Consider the following 7,436-nt stretch of genomic DNA (forward strand, 5'->3'; position numbering starts at 1 on the left):
CTTATGGCCTTTCTGGGGTGGGAATTCGTAATTCAGAATAATTTACCATTCAAGAATACTATACGGAGTTCTACCACCAAATTTCCAGAATAAAATCAGCAAAAGTCTCTTTAGTGAAGGTATTTCGTTGGGGGCAAAGTGGCTTTTTCATGGGTGTAAAGGTCGCCGGCTTGAGTGCATTTTATATGAAAGTTCTAATATTCGTGGGCAGGAATGGCTACTGGTATTCATTCTCTTACTAACCTTGTGCAATGAATCTTCATGAGTGGTGATTAATTTGGGAGTCTGCGCACAACGGTAACATATTTTTATAGCGTTTGCTTGACATTGTTGTAGGAAAGGCAAACTGCTTTTCTTGTATGATTACTCTAATGATCGATTATTGGACACGTGGTGGTCATAACGATCGTTTCAATATTATGTTGTTGTTCTTGTTCTTTGACACGTTTTTAAAAAGTCGCTTTTCTCTTCGAATACTGGACCAATTGCTTTGAAATTTTCAGTGGTTAAAGATAAAAATATTCTCCAAAAGGCTATTACTTTTTTTTCGCTATGACGTCATCAAAATTATGTGACTCTACGTGTCCATATATTTGAGCATAGCTCTCTTGTTTTATTTCGGTTCGTTTTGTCGATGAATTCTGGTTACAGACGATCAAGGGGTCGAAGTTCACCGGCTTGTGTAGACTGGATTCTTCATTAGGTATTTCAGCGTTGCTTAAGGTTGCCAACCGCTAATTGTCCTTTATTCTTTCCGACGTCGTTTTGCCCGATAGTTATAGTACTGTGTTCGATATTATTCCGTTTATAAAAAATCGCCTCCGTTTATGTATTTGCAAAAATTGTAGAGCATTTAGAGCTAAACAACAAACCTAATGTTGATATGGATGACCTATTTGGTAAAGTTGCTCTCATTCAAAAAAAAAAAATATTTGGCACGATTCAAAGCACTAAATGACTAAACTGTGTCTATAGAATGCAAAACAGCATACAGTAAATGGCAGTCTAATCTCAAAATGTTTTAATCTTGAGTGTGTTAATGTTTTCAAAATAGTTTCATTTGTGCTCTCAATTTCCGGAACCTCAGCTTATTGTGAACGCATTTTAGTGTAATGTCATCTAAATGACGCAGTGAAAGGAACAGATGCTCCATACAACTAATGAAAAGTGAGCTTTTAATATACTTAAACTTGAAAGACACGTGTCGTGAATTTTCGGAAAAAATAAAACGTGATATACAATTGTCGAAGTCAGCGAAGAGTCAGTAGAAATATAACTTTAAGAATTATAAAATTATGCGTCTGCAAAATTAAAGCTTGTTTGGGTCAATGTTAAATAAACAATAAATGAAAAACATATGAAGATTTTTTTAATATATCTTTTTAGCTTGTATATAATTATTTATTGAAACTTTCATAGTTGGCAACCCCAGCGGTGCTCCATTTTGGATATGGCATTAATTTTCATAAAATATTCATCTTCAACAAACTGAAAACCGATGTTAAAATAAGAAGAGAAAAATTTTACTAACACGCGTATAATTTTGATATATATTTAAAATTACTGCAATGATTGAAAAACAACAATCAATGACTATTAAAATATAATCAATAATATACTTAAATAAAATATATATGTAAAACAAATGAGCATGTAATATATCCAACATAATATTTATACATATCAATGGACGTAGAACGAATATGCAGGTCAGTATGAGAGAGATTAATTTCAAGGCGTAATAACAGTTGATGACCGGCGTTAAAAAACGGTTCTCCCGAAGTATGTGAACCAGGATGGCGGACACCGGAACGTAGCATGTATACCAGGTTAGGGTTAGGCCATAATTTCAGATACAAATACTACAAGAGTCACTTGGCTTGTTCCGAAACTCGTAAAAAAACTAAAATGAGAAAAATTGGAATAAAATTATGGCCTAACCTGGTACACATATTACGTTCCACTGTCCGCCATCTTGGTTCACATAGTTCGGAAGTATCCAAAAAAACATGTTATTCGAGATTCTGTTTGCGATTGCTGTTACTGACTGAAAACGCATTTGACTATGGTCATTGAGAAATCGATTTGCCGAAAGAAATATCTTAATTCCGTAAAAAAGGGGTTCGGATATTGCTCCTGATTATTTCAAATTACGCGTTACTCTCATCGAGATAATTTTATATTTTGTCAGTTTACATCTTGCTTTCAGTTGTCCGAAACAGGAAAAAAGATTTAATACCAAAATCACGAGCTATATATATATATCTATACAATTACTTCGTACCGGAGGTACAGAATTTAGCAAAATTCTTAAAAGTTTATTAATAAAAGTTTATTTTTTGAATGAAAGTTTGACTATTGCACAACACAAGATGATGTGGTATTGGATTAACTTCATGAATTCGAAAACATATTTAGCGTTACTGCATTTTTTTTTTCTTAATTCCAATTTTTAGCTGAATGACTTTCAGATTTTTTGCGAACTTTTCCAAGGTATAATCAGTATATTTCTGAATGTTACAAAAGTTGCTAAAATGCAAAAAGTGTTGATAAGTATTCCAGTTTCATATACAACAACTGTTATTACACGAGGAATCGTCCTTGGAATTATTATTCCCACAAACACCATGGCGATTAAATCAACAACTATGGTAACACAGGCTGCTGATGCTGATCGGTAAATTGTTCGTTCAAGGTAGGTGAGCTTCCGGTACCATTTCCTAAGTTGAAACTTTGTGCAAATATTAGATGCATCAAGGCAGCAAACGTCGTTAGGTTTTACCACTGTACTTTTGTGATCCTCCTCAATTTGCAAATGATTTCTGATTGTAACTTGAAATGATTTCTTTGCAACTTTAGTCCGCATCATTGGGTAGATGTACAATCCCAGTAGAGATAATTGGGATAGTACGAGTCCAGCTCCGAGTAAATAGTAACTGATATTGCCGACATTTTTTCCTTCACTGGTTCGAATGTCATCCGGTTTGAGCATACAACCATAGGGTCCCAAAGCGTAATCTTGAGGAATTGCAAAGACACATGTACATGCTATGGTTATGAGCGTTATACAAACGATAGAACAGCAACTAAAAATAATAACTTTTTTACCAACTATGGACGCAATGGCAGGATGTCCGTGTATGATTCTTTGGCGGAGCCACAAGAATAGATACGTCATAAAACCTGATGCTCCGTGAACGAATGCTTGCGTATCCATCACGATTTCACACCAGTTAGGCGGATCTTTTGGTGGGTAAAACAGTGCATGATCTATGACTGATTTGATAAGTGTGATCCCGACTATTGCAACGGAACAAATATGCACCATTTTTTTGTCTCCAGTTTTCCCCATTTTCTTTCCCGTCCACTTATTAGTCTTGACTCCATATACGATAGTACTCAGTAACAACCAGATAGAAATCGCTACGTTAGTGAGGTTGATAACTTTAAACGTTGTTAATAGTGACGAAAAATCCTCAACATCTTTTATAAATGTTGCATTTTCAACTTTTGGAATTACTGTTATGGCGAATGAACTATTTTCAGCAATCATAACAACTATTATATAAGCTCAACTAAATTAAAACTGAAAGGTATGAACAACGTGTTTTCAGTGATGAAAATTGAGTTACTTGATTATGTTAATTTCTAAAATTGGCCAATGATTGATGTATTATCGCCCAAGATATTGGTGTAGTTAGTTATCAAGTATGCTGATGGTAGAAGTATGCTATGCACATTTAGTATCTCTCATAATAGTACTTAATGATACGATTTATGTAAATTCACTATTGGCAGAAAAATAAAAATTGGCTGACAGTGCAGTCATTCAAATTATTTTTAATCATGATTGCTTCCTTGGAACTTGTTTTTTGGACAAAACATGAAATTAGACAAGTCGTAAACTATTAAAACCGATTTTTATTAACATTTTTAAATGGAAAGCTAAGATTTTCTATAGAAAGTAATCGAGGAATTTGAATGTGCTATTTTTTTTTGTTTTGTTCGATCTTATATATATATCTCAATTTACAACTACTATAAGCTTTCAAAATCGTACGATAAATATGCACTCATCCATCATAAGCTATACAGGATACACTAGGTAACAATCAGCGCTTTTTATGATTATTTCCTGGCCTTGTTATTATTTTCTATACAAATACCTATTTATAATAGGCCACACCAGCATTGATATCTGAAGCGCACTGTGAAAGCGGTTCAAGGAAATATCTTGTTTGTGACGCACAATGCCTCTTCCGTCTGTATGTTAGTGAGCAGTTATGACAAGCATGTATTAAGGTAGCAATCATTTCATTACTTAGCATCAGTGGCCTACTCTTCTTCGTTCGGTATCACATTGTCTGAAGCAGTGAGTATGACTTTTGAATCTACAAAATACATATTTTTGTGAAACTAGCCTACAATATCACTATGCTAATCATTATTTTTAGTATATAGTCTATGGTCGTTTTTTCATCGTCTGTAAATTAATCCTTTCATCTTTCTGTGAACAATATTGTCATAACAGACTTTGGGATTTGAATTGAATACAGGATTAAAATCCGTTTGTAAAGGAACCCTTCCATTCTTATGTAATCTTAGAGATTTGAATTTTCGTGAAAGCGATAGTTGACATCTTTCTGCTTGTATTCGTATTTCTATCGCATCATTCATTTGGAGTTAGTAAAAACTCCGCAGAGTTGTCGTTTCTTTCCAGTAAAAAAATATCTCGTCTGTAAATTTCTATTGTTGCATTTCCATTAAAATATTGACAAAGGCGACGGTAGTGTCATCTCATGTGAGCATAATTCTAGAAACGTTTTATGAATAACCGCTTTACCTGGTTTTCCTGCTTCGTAATTTAATTTTTTTTTTCTGATTCGGTGTTTCGCTATTACAATATACTACACTGCTTATCTAAGCAAAGTTCATTCATTTTTCCTTTTCTAGTTGGGCCATTGTACACCGAATCCTGTCTTATAATGACGTTCAATGTCGAATTCCTCGCTTACAGCGATAGACTAACTAATCATGTGTCTTTATTGAATGAAGTGTATTGTGGAAAAGTACATCATTAAAACTTTGGCACTCGGCATCAACTTTTCGATGTTTTGCTAACGATATTTAATTGCCTAAAATTTTAGATAATCAACGACAAACCACTAGAATGATAATACAGCTAACACGTTTGCTAACTGCCGTTACCGTTACTGACCGTCATTGAAGTATCTGACAAAATATTATATGCTGGGAAATATGCAGACGTGCAGTAAGGCACTAGCGCGCTCACCGCTCAGCGTCCTCATACCGACAAAAAAGAACGATTCTTGGGGGTTCACTCTTTTGTACAACGAACAAAAACAAAATTAAATATTTCCCCATACTTCTACGGCCACCAAGTGTCCAATACTATGAATGAAGACGGGAATTGATTCGTTGCTGGAACATATCTGTCTGCTTACTTATGTTTTCCACAAACAAGTATCTTTCCTCTTATAATAATCGAGTTAAAAATCTATTCGAATTGATCAGCTTTCTTTTCGAATTGATAGATTGATAGATTACTTAGTTTTAGTAATTGTAAGGAAAAGTTGAGTAATTAGGCTACTAAATTTTCATAAATAGCCAATATAACTATATATAACATACAGGCAACATTTTTTGTATTACTGTTTAGGCTGTTTAGAAGGCATAGACAACCTGGGATACCCGATTCCTCATTCGATTTTTATTTGTCTATGGAGCCTATTGAAATATTGTTAGCGGATATTCCTGAAGGATAAAATCAATTTGTGATAGTTTGAGGCTGTCGAAATTGAATAACCGACTTGGGATAGTTAAAAAATTAATCCAGCCAAACAAGCTATACCTACTCTACTAACATAAAATCACTTGTGTCTGTTTACTGATTGTCTCAGCTAGTCAATTCAATTATACGTCGGTTTTTCTGATTATTTGTATAACGAAACAACACCAAAAGCAATTTTTGATCATCCTCCAGCAAATGTGACGCGGGCCACTGATAATGTCGCGGGCCTCGGTTTGGACCACCCTGGCTTAGTATATGCGCAATGTCAGCAACGCTCGTATTTTTGAAATGATGAACAGGGCGAGCGGGCCAAAAAAGGTGGAAAATACTGGTATAGACAATACAAACGTTTCCTAAAACTTATCGTTTGCTGCTTATTAGTCATACTTACTATAAGACGTCAGTGTTGTGTCAGGATGTAATCTTGGGGGACGATTTTCGAGTTTCACAGAGTTATTGTGTGATGAAAAAATACTTATGAATGATATTCTACGTCCTTACATATGATCAGCAGAAGTTGACTTTTATTTTCAATAATTTTCAGTAATCTGAGCCTGGTACTGAAGTGGTCATTTTACATTGGTACATAAAAGACATCAAAAGATAACATTTCGTGGAAAATGGCGAATCGAAAGAAAAATTATACACAGAGGTACGTGGATGACCCGAATTGTCTCATCTTGAGATATTCAGTGATTCGAATATTCGTAAAAATAATTAATTTTATTCGGCGTAAATTATTATTCTATACCGAGAAAGGAGTCCCGTAAACGAGTGGCGCTCCGTTCATCTATACTCTAGCTTGTTCTCGCGCTTGTTCTAAATAGCAATTCCCATATTTAATATAAATATAACCATATAAAGAATCAAGCTGTGTTGAACTTATTAAAATGCATTTTACTTGAGTAGATAATAAATTCAATTTATTCGGGTACTTTTTTCACTGTGTTCAGTTAAAGCCTCGGGACCTTGTATGAGCAACGCGCACACAATATGTTATACTAGACATTTAAGGAATCTGCACAATTTGAATATATATTTGTAGTTATATCAAAATGAGTAATTTTAAATCACAATGATTGATGAATATTTCGATTTGGCTTCAGATCTCAACAAGGAACTAGGCTCGCAGTCCTTCTAACTCAGCGGTCAAGTTATTGAGTGTCTTCCGGATAAATCTCGAGTAACTTACCTGCAAACTCGGATTGTCACAAATTAGGTGTACTTTTTCTTTTGTCTCGTTATTTTCTGACTTCTGGTCATGTGATTCCTAATAACCAATAGAGAAGCCTCTTCTCCCACTTCTCTTGCGCTGTCTTTGTTTCTTTATTATACTTACACTTTTTTCTTGCCACGTCAAAATTTGTCTGAGCCCAGGCGGTCTTTTCAAATTTGACGCCGCCAGGTAAGCAGATATTATTTTTGTGAATTTCTAAGTTTTATGGTTTATGTGCTTCATTGTGTCGCTAATCCTCGTACAACCCAACGCTTGTATTGCAGTCATTTTACAGCTATACTAATGCAGTTAAACTAAACTTAGGCCTACAATTATTGATTCAAATGTCTGCAAAGTGGAATTGAGTTTATCGGTTCTGAAATTGGTGTGAGGAATCTAAATCGGAGG

This window comes from Styela clava, chromosome 15 (genome assembly GCF_964204865.1).
Source record: "Styela clava chromosome 15, kaStyClav1.hap1.2, whole genome shotgun sequence".
Lineage (NCBI taxonomy): Eukaryota > Metazoa > Chordata > Ascidiacea > Stolidobranchia > Styelidae > Styela > Styela clava.